The 15,556-nt window shown below is 43.2% G+C and overlaps 1 protein-coding gene across 2 annotated transcripts in view; it reads left to right on the top strand.

The window, feature by feature from the left end:
- LOC124789121 (slit homolog 2 protein) overlaps positions 1 to 15,556 on the top strand; it is a 642,438-nt gene that overhangs the window by 147,177 nt on the left and 479,705 nt on the right. The window lies entirely within an intron of this gene.

Here is a 15,556-nt window from a genome sequence, read left to right as displayed (position 1 = left end):
AAGCTTGCACGGGATAGAGTAGCGTGGAGAGCTGCATCAAACCAGTCTCAGGACTGAAGACAACAGCAACAACAACAACTTATGTGGTGGTAAACCACTTACATAGAACTCAAAACCTCTACTCCATAGGAATTATTAATTTCGTAATAATTATCACAAATTATTTTATCATAGGTGTGATAAATATTTGCTTCACCTGGCATACCACTGAGTAAATAGTTATTTATTGTAGCACAGCCCTGCTAAAATAACGGAATTTAATATGCATTTTGATAAAATGTTTCTGAAATGTTATCATAGATATAATGAATTATATCGTTTTGATCATCGACTAATTGCTATGATATTTCAATAATATGTTCAATAAACCAATGAAAATTACTGAATCATTAAATTATGGCATTAATGTTGCAACAAGTGATCCTTGTTAGTGAAGTCAAATTTGACCATCCAAAATAGTACCTTAAAAAGAATTCCAAATTCCGGTCGCAATGCTGACGCAGCTGCTGGTACGTCCAATGCACAAATTACAGAAAATAAATGAGATATTGTTTTGGTGAATTCAGTTCCTTTGCTTAATGTAATGAGTCATACCATTCATTGTCAATTGAAACAATGCTGTGAACGTGACATACATCAATTTCATTATAACTTTTAATATATTTAAATGATCTAGGACCACGAACGAGGTATAAGAACAAAAGTAAACGAAAAGTTCTACGTCCCTTGGAGACACTACACACAAGCGTGTACCACCAAGTACTCTCTACCGAAACGTAGTAAAAACCAATTTCAGTTTAGTGATAAACGTTCGCCGATGGATCAGTTTCATTTAATGCCGGCCGCGGTGGTCTAGCGGTTCTAGGCGCGCAGTCCGGAACCGGGCGACTGCTACGGTCGCAGGTTCGAATCCTGCCTCGAGCATGGATGTGTGTGATGTCCTTAGGTTAGTTAGGTTTAAGTAGTTCTAAGTTCTAGGGGACTGATGACCACAGATGTTACGTCCCATAGTGCTCAGAGCCCATTTCATTTAATGCAAAGAATGGTACTAATCTGGTTTGCTTAATGTTTTCAGTCGCATCCCATTCTTGTCATACCCCAAAGTAAACATTTTATTCCTGTGGTAGATGTATATCAAGCTTAATGACAGCGTGAGGCTTAAAATCCGTTGTAAATTCACAAATACGCCATCCTGTTTCAGTTCATCTGATGTAATGGCTATTCACAAAACTATGCACTTCATCAGTCTGAACTTTTTCTTTCTCGTGTATTCTTCCACTGCCTAAATCTATAGTCGCACTGTTATACCCATTATATACGTATTTATACATGTACTTCAACATTCACATGGCAAGCACATTTCGCAAGCAAATATGTATTGTATGGTACAACGTGAGGATTGTCATCTAACTTCCCTCGAACATTAACGCTAATATCATTATCTCACCGCCTGGGTAATGAATATCCATTAACACATTGTTATTTGATAGTATTGAAATTTAGTAACACTTTTTGTGCATTTCCCATCTCTGATACAAATAGAATTTTGATTAAGTGCACCACATAGTCCACGTGTCATATATTTTGCAACATAGTCGTTTATTTCACCTACATTATCTATTTCACATGAATTGATTGAAATATGGACATGAGGCAGCTCTGTTCTTTTTTTTTTTTTGTTTGTTTCATTTTAAAATGATTGCCTCAACTTTACCAAAACTATGTTTCGTTACTATTGAATAAACTAATTCCTTTAACTTAGTCTTGAACGCTCGCACATTAATTTCTGAACAGAAGTTATCAGATTTATTTGCCCAATAATGTTAAGAATTTCTGGCCAATTAGAATTACACGTCTTTGTAACAAATAAGTAAAATTTTCCGGAATTTTGAAAAATGGACATTACATCCAAGTAACTTTCCACGTAAAACTGTGTCTGAAATTTTAGCCTGAGAACTTACCATACCAAATACTGCTTTGTAGTTACGAATATTATTGAAATAATTCTTTAATTTCTTCTAACAATTCCAGGATTTGAAGTGAGTCCTTGAGATCGTACGTTGAAAATTAGTTCGTGTGTCATTGGTGACAAATTAATTTTCCCTTGTGATCACGCAAAGTAGCCTTAGACGCAAAATGTTTGAAGTTATAAAATTTGCACTATAAATTCATCAAATCGCAGTTATTATTCCCAAAATTATTTGGATTTACTTTCAGTGCACATTTAAATATATCTTTCGAAACAACAATAAAATTACCATTATCAAGGACCTAATTATTCCTATCACTTTGTCTGCGCAAAAGTTGTGTCTCTCTAGCTCTTCGTCAGTGTGAGAACCAGAGGAACCTCCTGTGTGTATTTATGACTCATTTTACCACTCTTAGCGGTTAGGTACACACGTGATTGTTTTGTGCATGTCTATCGCAAAATAGCTTTCGAATTATACACGTTTCATTGGTCTCCTTGTACAATTGATATTAAAAATCGGCACTTCGATTTTCGATATTCACATATTAACATTATGACTTCCCCTTTCATTCCTTTATTAGTTCTTGTGGAATTACAGAATATTTTGTGCAAAACTAGGAACGTTTCACGCGAAACTATTACACACTATTCATTTGGATGGGTCCATGGGAATAGAAAATGACATACATTTACTAGGAAAATACAAATCATATTGGAACAACGCAGGCAGAAGTTTTGATACAACAAACGGAGGCACGTCCTCCAAAGGTAAAGGATAAGATATGTTATTTATCGCTACGTTCTTATTGTTGTGACCAAATGTGAGGTTTCCTCACAAACACTCTGATTAAGAGACCTACACAGTTTACTGCATTTTTTTTATGCAGGTGTGCCTGATATTGTTTACAGCACATTTTATTAACTACACCAAATTTTCCAATCCCTTCTCGCAATCAAGATAAATCATGTATTTAATTAGCTGATGCACCGACTGGGATTACATTCCATTGTTCGTTATATGTGTCACTAAGGGCCTCGACGTATTCGGTGTTTCCAGGATGAAAACTGCTGAAGAACGCTAAGCGGTTAAGAGCTACGGCCAAAGTTCGTTCTTGGGATTGTTCTGATAAATTAATTAACTTCTGTGCTACCTATTCGGCTTTTCCTTCATGCAAGCGTCCTCGAATATTTTCTGGCTCGACGTATTCATTGCCTACCCACCGTTCATTAACGCCAGTTTAATTAATTCGGCGTCTGAGCCTGGAGTGAATAAATTCAGCTTCATCACAAATTTCAGCGTCACTTTGAGATTCAATGAGGGGTTAGTCTCGGAGTAAGACAGCTCTCCTGGTTTCAGAGGAGAGATAAATGCTATATTCTTTCGGACACAGTGCAGGGGCAAGCGTGATCCAACAAGGAAAAGTTCTAGATATACACCGCTCGATGAAATATTTTCGAACTAGTGGTATCTGTCCAGTAAACTTTCTTGTAAAGTATAATTTCTAGTGAAGTTGCCAAAGTCTACCTGTGTGCGATGTCGTCACGTTATGGTATTCTAATTTTCAAATTTGATTTAGATAATGATGTTATTGGAATACTTCGTATTTTGAAGAACATAGGGAGACACCTTACTTAGAAACCATAGAATATAGTTCTCAAGTCCACTTCCCTGAACCACAAAAAAGTTAAAGCTGTCTAAGGCACGCATTCTTGTAAAGAGGTCTCAATCAAGTAAGGGCATTTACAGTTTTTATGCATGCTCTGTGATACTGTAAAAGGAGGAGTAAATCTTGACCTCCATCGACGTCGAGCGCATAAGAAATGTAGCACAGGCTCGAAGAAAGCAAGGACTGGGAATACATTCAAGTTTCGGCTTTACAATGGTATCGACGCAGCAATTTGTCTCACTCGATTTAGCGTAGTCATTGCACCATCCTGTTCGGAATTGATAATGTTAATAGATCTTTCACTACCTCTCACAACGAAAACTTCCCTTCATCTTGTTTAAGATCTGCTTGCTTCCATACATATAGTTATCAGTAGCAACCTCTGAAAGAGCAGTGTTAATACAGTATAGGATTATCTGCAGCGTGTTCTATAGCTGAGAGGCATCGCAGAACTAACGCACACAATTCGTACTTTACGTACGGAGGCTTTTGCAGCCTTCATTGCACAGGCTAGTACATTTTTCCGACGAAGATGAACTCAAAATTTTACGCTAAAACCGATATTATAGTCTGTAAACTTTCAGCAGGCGGACTTAACAGGTAAGAGCTCAGCTTTATAAGATGGTTCTCGTAATTATGGTACATACTTTCTGGAGTTAGGAGATGGGCAAACGGATGAGTTTGAGACTGAGAACTCTGTTCAACAAAGTTGTAACTTACGAAGTCAGAAAGGTTGTGCAACAACAACTCTGCCTGTAGAATACAACCATCTAATCGTTGTTTCTGCGAGGCAGTAAAATGGTTTGTTGTGTACGTACTTGCTAACATTGAAGGTTGGCGATCGCAGCGACGGTGTAATTGCAGTAAGTTCCTCCGGTGCACTGCACTGCAGATGGTGGCATGTGCACGCTGACGTGGTCAGCCCTGATGTAAATGTCTGTAAGCCTGCAGTCTGTGTTTACGAAGTGTAGTGTAGAGTCTGACAGCACTACTGAAACTGTTTTGTACCCAGGGACCAGTTAGCGCACATTCACTGATGACGTGAAACGTTGAATGTATGTAAGAGGAGCAGAGACAAACGAGGTACATCATTCTGGTGACGATAAGGCGGTAAATGGGGAAACCGGCTGGCATAAGTGACTTTATCAAAGGGTGGATTATTGTGGTCCGGCGTCTGGGAGCAACAATCTCGGGGAGGGCGAAACTAGTTGTCTGTTCACGTGCTGCCGTAGTGAGCATCCATGAACAGTGGTTGAAGGACGGTGAATCCAAGCGTGGCCGACAAGGTGTTGGGCGTCCACGCCTCATCGTAGAACGTGGAGGTAGGAGGACCGTCCTCTATGTGAAGCGCGATAGGCGACGATCTCTGAGCAGATCTTACGACAGACTGCAGTACAGCTTCAGGCACGTGTTTCGAAGCTTACTGTTATGTGCACATTGTTGAAAATGGGACTCTGCAGCAGATGACACCTACAGTTCAATTTGCAACTTACGTTGCAATAGACACGGGATTATCGAGACGAGGTAGCTCCGCGCTTTCCCGACGTCCCGGGAGAACCTCGCCAAGTTACCTCCACTTCAGCCCCCACCGGCGTATCAAGACCATTACGCTCCGAACCACTGAGCGTGACGCAGCCCCACGCCCCTGTGGTCTCCGCCGCCAGCCACACTCACTACGGACAGAAGACATCGGAACCCAGCGACGCACCAACAGCCCCCAGCAGCAGAATGCGCAGTCAGCAACCGGAGGCCGTCGCCCCTGGGGAGACGCAGTCATGTATTCAGTACCGCCCGCAAATGACTGTAATCAAGCGACAATGAAGAAGTCATTACAAACACTATATGGCCTTCTTCAGCTGCCCAACATCCTCCCCCAGCAGACAATCTTAGCCCACACAAACAGGCATCCTGTTATAGATAATAATCGTTGGCACCATGAAACTTTTGCACCACAAACATTGTTCGGATCTCCTGTATCACGCTTCGTATCTTCCCCGAGAGCGATGTCATCTATTAACATCGTGACTGTACGTGTCATGTGACCAGAATCGTGCTACACTGAACGCAGGAGCATAGTGAAGTCATTTGAATGTCTTGGCCACCAAATTTGCCTAATGTGAGTCCGGCGGAATATATCTGGGAAGCTATCAGACGCCGGCTCCGCACCTGCTAACCACTGGTCCGCAATTCACGGGAACTGCGTGACCTGTCCGTAGAAATCTGGTTCCAGATACCTCCTGAAACCTGCCAGGGACTTGTCGTATCCATATCACTGCTGTATTGAATTTCCTAGGCGGACCTACGCTGAATTAATTAATTTTCGTATACTTATGGAAGCTGACAGGATGTATCAGGCGAAGTATCGTCGTAGGCGACATCTAACACGTCGCATTCTACCAAATGGCTCTAGTTCTTAGGAGAAGCAGGGTAAGTGCTACCACAATACACAGAGGTGACAAAAGCCATGCGATAGCGATATGCACATATACGGATGGCGGTAGTGTAGCGTACACAAGGCGTACAAGGGCACTGCGTTGACGGAGCTGTCATTTGTACTCAGGTGATTAATGTGAAAAGGTTTCCGACTTGACTATGGCGCACGACGGGAATTAACATGCTCTGAACATGGAATGTTTGTTGGAGCTAGATGCATGGGACATTCCATTTCGGAAATCGTTTGCGAATCAACATTCCGCGATCCACAGTGTCAAGAGTGTGCCGAAAATACCAAATTTCAGGCAATACCTCTCACCACGAACAACGCGAAGGCCGACGGCCTTCACTTAACAACCGAGAGCAGTGAGGTTTGCGTAGAGCTGTCAGTGCTAACAGACAAACACTGCGCGAAATGACCGCAGAAATCAATGTGGAATGTACGAAGAACGTATCCGTTACGACAGTGCGGAGAAATTCGGCAATGGCAACAGACAACCGACGCGAGTACCATTGCTAACAGCACGACATCGCCTGCAGCGACTCTCCCCGGCCCGTGAGGATCGGTTTGGCCCTAGAAGAATGGAAAACCGTGGCCTGGTCAGGTGAGTCCCGATGTCAGCTCGTAAGGGCTGATGATAGGATTCAAGTGTGGCGCGGACTCCACAAATACATCGACTCACGTCGTCAGCAAGCCACTGTTCAAGATGGTGGTGGCTCCATAATAGTATGGACAGTGTTTGTTTACATGGAATGGACTGGGTCCTCTGGTCCAACTGAACCTATCACTGACTGGAAAAGGTTATAATCGTCTACCTGGAGACCAACTGCAGCCTTTCACACACTACATGTTCCGAAACAACGATGGAATTTTTATGGATGACAGTGCACATGCCACCGGGTCACAATTGTTTGCGTGCTTTGGCAGTTCTTTCTGTCTTGTAGGAAGAGCTTTCAATCTGCACTCGATTAGTTCCACGTAATGTTCCTGTAGCTAAGGGTATTGTGTGTAAAGTACACTGCTTGACAAAAAAGTGAAGCATCTAGATGACGAGGAGGAGGAGGAAAGTAACTGAAACTTTGTGGATTGAGAGGGTATGTGATGATAAATCAGTGACTATAAAATGGAGTCAAATATACAAAGCACTTGGCTGTATGAATCCAATTATCAGTATGACGTTGCAACTTCTCTGTTCTGGATGCACTAATTCGGTCGGTAAGGCTGCCATAAACCCATTTTATCCTCTCCCGAGGTAAGCTGGCCCACAATTGTTGTAACTGATCATCGATATCCTGGATGCTGGCACTGTGAAAGAGCTGCCTGCCACACAAGTTCTATTGCGGAGAGATCTGACCATCCAGCTGGCCTTTTTCTATTTTCAATTTTGAATCATCAATCTTCTGACTGGTTTGATTCGGTCGGCCACGAATTCCTCTCCCGTGCCAACCTCTTCGTCTCAGAGTAGCACTTGCAACCTACTTCCTCAATTATCAGCTGTATGTATTCCAATGTCTGTCTTCCTGCACAGTTTTCGCCCTCTACAGCTCCCTCTAGTATCATGGAAGTCATTCCCTGATGTTTTAACAGATGTACTACCATCCTGTTCCTTCTCCTTGACAGACTCTCCGATTCTGCACAGAACCTCCTCATTCCTTACCTTATCAGTCCACCTAATTTTCAACATTCATCTGTAGCATCACATGTCAAATGCTTCGATTCTTTTCTGTCCTGGTTTTTCCACAATCCATGTTTCACTACCATTCAATGCTGTACTCCAAATCTACATTCTCAGAAATTTCTTCCTGAAATTAAGGCCTGTGTTTGATACTAGTAGACTTCTCTCGTCCAGGAATGCCATTTTTGCCAGAGCTAGTCTGTTTTTGATGTCTTCTTTCCTCCGCCCGTCACTGGTTATATTCTGCCTAGGTAGCAGAATTCCGTAACTTCATCTACTTCGTGACCATTAATCCTAATGTTAAGTTTCTCACTGTTCTCATTTCTGCTCCTTCTCATTACTTTCCTGTTTCTTTAATTTAATCTCAATACATATTCTGTACTCATTAAGTGTCCATTGCGTTGAGCGGATCGTGTAATACTTCTTCATTTTCACTCATGATAGCAATGTCATCAGCGAATCGTTCACTTATATCTTTTCACCTTGATTTTTAATTCCACTCCTTAACCTTCCTTTTATTTCCATAATTGCTTCTTCGATGTCCAGATTGAACAGTAGGAGCGAAAGACTAGATCCTTGTCTTACACTCTTTTTAATCCGAGAACTTCCTTCTTGGTCGTCCAGTTTTATTATTCCCTCTTAGCTCTTGTACATATTGTATATTGGTCATCTTTTCCTATAGCTTACTCCAATTTTTCTCCGAATTCCGAACATCTTGCATCATTTTACATTGTCGAACACTTTTTCCAGGTCGACAAGTCCTATGAACGCGTCTTGATTTTTCTTTAGTCTTGCCGTATGAGTACCTTAACAACATGCAGAAAGCTCATAGAGACACGTAACGTGGATGAACATCATCCTGTTGAGAAATGGGGCCATGATACTGTCGCATGTGAGGTAACGCGTGAGGACGCAGGATGTCCCTGACGTACTGTTGCCTGTCAGAGTTCCCTTAATCTCTACCATCTACCAGCCGCGACCTGCAGTGATGTCCGATGACGGTCCCTCATAGATTTTACCGACGACGACATTGTCCTCTGTACTTTTATGTTAGTTATAGAGGACAAATTTAGCTTCACCCGTGTCTCTCGACGTGGTAATTCGATTGCTCTGTAGTAGACTAAATCAAATGTTTGGTTGACTGTCTCTTTCTCCTATTCTTCTCAAATAGCGAGCACTCGAACGAATTAATGATTCTCTTATCTCTCTTTCCCTACGTTATTTTTTTTCGCTCTTCGATGAGCTAGCGTGCAGAGAAATTAATAGGAACGTGATAATTTTATGCAACTTGTTGATGTAATTTTTTGCTGCGTGCCATCTCCACAGACCCCCGTATGTCGAAGGACATTGCGTCTACGACTAACTTTAAAACAGATGAAATTAAGTAGACGCTCCGCTAAAAACAACGTGTCCACATTTTCGGAAAACTATCGGGTTACGAGTTTCTGTACCCCTCTCCCCTTCTCGTTCCCGAAAGGTAACTGTTAAGTTTTGACCTTCCTTTCGTTTGAAGTATACAGAGTTTGTAGAAATTTTAATACTCAGAAAAAATGAAATGATCGTATGGCATCATTGGCCAGGAGATACCTTGTGGGCTTGTTCGGCCGCCTAGTGCTTGTACATTAAATACTCGCTAAGCCGCCCGTCAGTAGTCCAATCAGTCAGTACTCAGTCCCGCGTACAGTCTCTAACCGCCCAAGCAGAAACGACGCAACAATGTTGTCAGTGCTAAACAATGTTATAAATGTTTGAAATTGTGGCTCTCTTTATGGTTCAATACCGTGGCTTCTGAAAGGAAACACGTTACACTAGACGTGAAGCAGAAATTCGAAATTAGAGATAAGTTGAACTGATGCGCTTCGCAGAAAGCCATTGCTGCTGAATAAAATGTTGGACGAGCAACCATTTATGACCAAACGAAGAGATAGTCGAAAGCGTACACAAATGTTGTGATGAAAGTGATGAAGATGAGGACACACGTGGAATGAACATGAAGATATCTCACATCGCTGGTGCTGAAGTTACAGAGATCTTCCTGGAGTACATTGCGCAACAATCAGAAACATGTTGTACCGATGTATTGCTTCTAAAGCCGTTCTGTGAACAGGCATACTACCGCGGCGACTTTTCATTGCGACGACTGGGACATGTTTCATAGGGAGTGATACTACTGTACATTTGCCAGTCTTCCACGTACATGTGAAAGGAATGTCCGGATTCCAAATTCTAGTGTAGTTTTATTCAAAATCACTACGTCGACTTGCTCGTCGATGGTGGTAAGGACAATACAACAGGCGTTCACCGAGAGGGCAAAATCTGCGAACCACCCGGGTATTGAAACAGGGCCCGCTGCATGGCAGGCAGCCGCAAAGACCACTCAGCCGAATTCGAATAATTTTAATCTATATCCAGGTTATTACCGCTGGAAGGCCAGAATTGTCACGTACGCTGAGGACCGCCCTTTGACGGTAGTAGTGTCCGGCTCTGCTTGCCAGTTACCTTAGAGCCATCAAACGAAGTGGAACCTGAAAGCGGACACTAATGTGCATTGTCGACATCAAAGCGGTCAAAGCTGGCGGCAGAGCGAGTTCGAGAGGCGGTACTGATTGATTTTCGCGAAACAGACTCGCACAGGACATTCTGTTGTTGTTGTGTGTGTGTGTGTGTGTGTGTGTGTGTGTGTGTGTGTGTGTGTGTGTGGTACCATCTGACAGAAGAGGGTCGTATTCAGTGACAAGTGGGTGCTCAGAGTGCAATCTGGCCCCAGACCTGCTATTTTATCCTAAAGGTCGTAATGGAACGCATAGTTCGCAGTGTTGGCAGTACGATGGAGTGCTGCAACGGCTGTGCGCCTGTCTGCGTCGATTAATTAAATCCGACAACTGCGGATTACAGCTATTGCCAATGATTCGATATTCTAGAAACCACTCACTGCAATGGCAATGAATTCCGTCGCTGTAGCGTTAAGTGACAACTGTTGTGTTTCTGATCGAGTCCCGTTTTAGTGTCCTACAGTGATACGTTGAGAGGGTAAGACACTTCCTGCTATTTGATTGGTAAGAATTTCAAAATCCCGCATCACCTCTATTATAAATGAACAAGCTTACATAGTTGTGCGTACGAAAGTCATTTCGAGAGTTCGAACTATCTTTTGCATATAAAGGTTTATTATGGAGCGCGTTCTGTCGTGGTTACCCTATTTATGTGCATGAGGTAGTCCGTATAGAAAATGGTTCAAATCGCTCTGAGCGCTATGGGACTCAACTGCTGAGGTCATAATTCCCCTAGAACTTAGAACTACTCAAACCTAACTAACCTAAGGACAACACACACATCCATGCCCGAGGCAGGATTCGAACCTGCGACCGTAGCAGTCGCGCGGTTCCAGACTGTAGCGCCAGAACCGCTCGGCCACCAGCGGCCGGCAGTCCGTATAGACTTGGTTGCGCGACAAGTAGTGTAGCGCTGTGCTTGACATCATCGCAAGAGCAGCAATGAAACTTCTGTGCCGTGCACGGCTGCAAGGAATATCAACAACTAGAACATAATGTACTGAAGAGCCAAAGAAACTGATACACCTGCCTAGTATCGTGCAGGGCCCCTCGAGCAAGCAGAACTGCCGCAACTCTACGTGGTATGATGCTGGAGGGAATTGATACCATGAATCCTGTAAGGCTGTCCATACATCCGTGAGAGTACGAGCGGATGGAGATCTCTTCTCAACTGCACATTGCAAGGCATCCCAGATATGCTCAATTATGGTCGTGTCTGGGGTGTTTGGTGGCCAGCGGAAGTTTTTAAACTCAGAAGAGTGTTCCTGGAGCCACTCTGTAGCCATTCTGGATGAGTGGGGTGTCGCATTGTGCTTCTGGCATTGCCCCAGTCCGTCGGAATGTGCAATGAGCATGTATGGATGCAGGTGATCAGACAGGATATTTACGCACTTATCACCAGCCAGAGTCGTGCTTAGACATATCAGGAGACCCATATCACTCCAACTGTATACGCTCCACGTCATTACACAGCCTCCACCAGCTTGAAGAGTCCTCTGTTGGCATGTAGGGTCCACGGATTCATAAGGTTGTCTCCATACCCGTACACGTCCATCTGCTCGATAGAATTTAAAACGAGACTCGTCCGACCAAGTATCATTTTTCCAGTCAACAACAGTCCATTGTTGGTGTTGACGGGTCCAGGCGAGGCGTAAAGCTTTGTGTTGTGCAGTCATCAAGGGTACACGAGTGGGCCTTCGGCTCCGAAAGCCAATATCGATGATGTTTCTTTGAACGGTTCGCACGCTGACACTTGTTGATGGCCCAGCATTGAAATCTGCAGCAATTTACGGAAGGATTGCTCTTGTGTCACACTGAAGAATTCTCTTCAATCGTCGTTGGTCCCGTTCTTGCGGGATTTTTTTCCGGCCGCAGCGATATCGGAGATTTTGTTTTACCTGATTCCTGTTATTCACGGTATACTCGTGAAATGGTTGTACGGGGAAATCCCAACTTCATGGCCATCACAGAGATGCTGTTTCCCATCCCTCGAGCGCCGACTGTAACTCCACGTTGAAACTCACATCAAGCTTGCTAGCCTGCCATTGTAGCAGCAGTAACCAATCTAAGAACTGCGCCAGACACTTGTTGTGTTATATAGGCTTTGCCGACCGCAGCGCCGTATTCTGCTTGTTTACAGATCTCTGTATTTGAAAACGCATGTCTATACCAGGTTCTTTGGCGCTTCAGTCTATTGTCGCAACATGCTGGTACTAACTCCCACATACTGTGGATACTCCGAACATCCGAGAAGTCTTACTTACTGAGGTACTGCCTCTTCCTCAAGCAACATCATGCGACATATTTCATGAAGACAAAATCCGGCTGCATACGGTGAGTGTTTGAAGGCATTTTCTAAGTACAATAGGTAAGACTGCGTCTTGACATTAGCTCTACGCATCGCCTCGCGAAAATATGTGGGATATCGTTGGTATTTTGTTCGTCACGGTCGTCCAGGAACGCGATTCGTCGTAAACTCTTAAGTTACGAGAACGAGGAACACATTCAGCTGCTTTTTCATTGAATTTTACAGAATTTAGATACTGAGGTAGGAGCATCCGACCATATTCAGTCATGAAAATCGGAGATGTGCTTTTTTGTAATACCAACGGCTATTCTAGTGTGTTTACTATGACACAACGTTCTGAAATGCGCCATGTGTGTGACATGATATACAGATTTTTTTAATAAATGTAAGCGTCAACATACCTCGCTATCTTCAGCTTATGGATCGGAATGGAGCTATATTCTGGGGGCAAGTCTTTGGTAGTGGGTCTTTTTGTCGCCTATTGACAGCAGAAAGCCAGTCAGCAATTGACAGCGGTTGAGCAGGCAGCATGAGCCACGCTGCCGGGCTGCAAAACGAACGCGCACTTCTGTTAACACATAACAGTGGGTACAAACCCCTTTCTGGAGAGAGCAACCAGTTCAGAAACATTGTTAATAAGAATAACAACACGCAACACTTAATAACCATTCAAATACCATAAAAATTATAACTATTGAAAGGTCAAGAATGATGAGGTGTTTCTAATAGCCGCACAGCTGTATGAAATGCTTTATTCTAAAATACCGGTTTCACTTCAGTATGGACGCATTGTGGGGTTTATCTGTCAGGGATGCAAATCACTGTGCGAATTTTTGGAGATGATAGAAATACAGAACCATAGTGCTGGACATTAACAAATTTTCTCCTTGTAGCTGTTCGTATGTTTACTATGTTTTCCTCTTTGGTCACCGTGGCCGACCGCCTTCCATTGTATTGCTAGCCTCCACGGGCAGCTTGCACCACATCGGTCGGTTAGCAAAACGTCGAATGTAAGCACGTCACACGAGATTTCGAGTTTTATTTACTTCCGTTTCATACAACTACTGTTTACCGGGTCATATAATACATCCTTCGGGGTGTTACCTGGTAAGCTATTTTTCAGATGTCTTCCATTATCGACGTTTCATTAGGATATTATACATGGAAGAGCCAAAGAAACTAGTATAAGCATGCGTATTCCAGTACAAAGATATGTAAACAGGCAGAATACGGTGCAGCGGTCGGCAACGCCTATATAAGACAACAAGTGTCTGCCACAGTTGCTAGATCGATTACTGCGGCTACAATGGCGGGTTATCAAGATTTAAGTGAGTTTTAACGTGGTGTTATAGTCGGGGCAAGAGGTAGCCATGAAATGGGGATTTTCCCGTACAACCATTTCACAAGTGTAACTTGAATATCAGGAAGCCGGTAAAAACATCAAATCTCCAACATCGCGGCGGCAGGAAAAAGATCTTGCAAAAACGGGACCAACGACGATTGAAGAGAATCCTTCAATGTGACACAAGTGCAACCCTTCCGTACATCGCTACAGATTTCAATGCTGGACCATCAACAAGTGTCAGCTTGCGAGCTATTCAACGAAACATTATCGATATGTGTTTTCGGAGCCCTTGGTGACTGCACGACACAAAGCTATACGGCTCGCCTGGGCTCGTCAGCACCGTCATTGGACTGTTGATGACGAAAAATGCTACCTGGTCGGACGAATCTTGATTTAAATTCTATCGAGCCCATGGACGTGTACGGACGGGCATGGAGACAACCGCATGAAGCCATGGACCCTGCATATCAGCGGGGGGACTGTCCAAGCTGGTGGAGGCTCTGTAATGGTGTGGGGCGTATGCAGTTGGAGTGATATGGGACCCCTGATACGTCTACCTACGGCTCAGACAGTTGACTCGTACGTAAGCATCATGCCTGATCACCTGCATCCATGCATGTCCATTGTGCATTCCGACGGACTTGGGAAATCCCATCAGGACAATGCAACACCCCACACGTCCATAACTGCTACAGAGTGGCTCCATGAACACTCTTCTGAGTTTAAACACTCCCGCTGGCCACTAAACTCCCTAGATATGAACATTATTTGGCATATCTGGGATGCATTGCAACGTGCTGTTCAGAAGAGATCTCCACTTCCTCGTACTCTTACGGATTTATGGACATCCCTGCAGGATTCTGCGTGCTCGGCGGATCCCTACACGATATTAGGCAGTTGTACCAGTTTCTTTGGTTCTTCAGTGTATGTTTTTGTGCTAATTCCCTTGTATTTATATTACTTAATTAGAGGTTTGTTAATTTTTATGCATTTTATACTCGTTCCAAGTAGCGTCCCATTCATTATTCGTTTTCCCGCCGCTTTTTTCTAGGCCTGGCTAGTTCAGCAATTGTACTTCTTACATTTTGACAGGCATCTATTGGGTGTACTAAGTTTTAATATGACATCCATTAATATGTTTTGAACCTTAACGGTGGTAACTTTCCGAAAGCTCGAAAGCTGGGACTCTGCACTCGTCCTTCCACCTTAGGGACTTTTTATTTTTTATTTTTTTTTTTTTTTTTGATGAGTGCGAACGCTGTGGTTCTGTATTTCTACCATTTCAAAAATTTCACTCAGTGATCAGTGTTCTTGACAGATAAACCTGAAGATGCGTCTGTACTGACGTGAAACCGGCAGCTGCGAATAAAGCACGTTCATACATTTGTCTTGACCTTTTAATCGTTATAATTTTTATGATGATTTGAATGGTTGTTGTTGTGTGTTGTTACTGTAGTTAATAATAGTGAGTTTCCTACGTGTAACTGGCGTCATATTTTCGTTTTGTTTAAACTGTTATCTAGTTCGCCCTTTATTTCGTAGTTGATGTTTTTAGTAGTTTTTGGCTGCTATCTAATCTAGTATGACGAGTGGCGCAAGCACAACA

Source organism: Schistocerca piceifrons, chromosome 3 (assembly GCF_021461385.2).
Source record: "Schistocerca piceifrons isolate TAMUIC-IGC-003096 chromosome 3, iqSchPice1.1, whole genome shotgun sequence".
NCBI classification, from domain to species: Eukaryota; Metazoa; Arthropoda; class Insecta; order Orthoptera; family Acrididae; genus Schistocerca; species Schistocerca piceifrons.
Note: the sequence above shows the minus strand (reverse complement) of the source record. Positions and strands in the feature narration are given on the sequence as shown.